The sequence below is a fragment of the Gadus morhua genome, chromosome 3 (assembly GCF_902167405.1).
Source record: "Gadus morhua chromosome 3, gadMor3.0, whole genome shotgun sequence".
Classification (NCBI taxonomy): Eukaryota; Metazoa; Chordata; class Actinopteri; order Gadiformes; family Gadidae; genus Gadus; species Gadus morhua.
Genome location: NC_044050.1, coordinates 28,810,026 through 28,810,687, shown reverse-complemented (window position 1 = coordinate 28,810,687; position 662 = coordinate 28,810,026).

Below are 662 nucleotides of genomic sequence, written 5' to 3'. Positions count from 1 at the left end.
CTGTCTCTCTCTCTCTGTCTCTCTCTCTCTCTCCCTCTCCCTTTCACCCTCTCTCCCTCCCTCCCTCCCTCGACCCCTCTCTGATCACAGAACAGATAATCTTTAACGTTGAATAGCTCCCATTGTAAAATAGATATAAAAAGCGATGTGACTAACTGCGCCGTGGCCTGTTATGAAAGGCCTCCTCGTACACGCCCCGGGCTACGGCCAGAGGCTGAGAAGTGTTCTGTTTATCGTAGAGTCCTCCCAGTGCCAAACGACCACTGCTGATTCACAGCCCCTAACATTTCCCAGTAGTCGTGTTCATTTCATGAGGGCCGGCCGTACCATATTGTACAGCACAGCGGGGTGCATTCACACAGGGCCTGCACCTCGAAGCGATGACGATGGGTGGGCTCGTGTTCCGCCTCCGCCCACCGGGACTTCCCCTCTCCTGCACGCTCCGCTCTCTGTGTGAACTCTTGAGTGGTTTTTCGGTGTGGATATCCTGTGTGTGGAGCCGTCCCTAACCTCCCCCACCAAGGGCTGGTCCGACTCTTTAGGACCATCCTGTCTGTGGAGTGCCCCCCCCCCCCCACCCCCTTTTCCTCGCCAAGGGCTGGTCCACCTCGTTCTCCTCCTCTGCCAACCATCCCAACTGTAAAGAACCCGATAAAGCACTT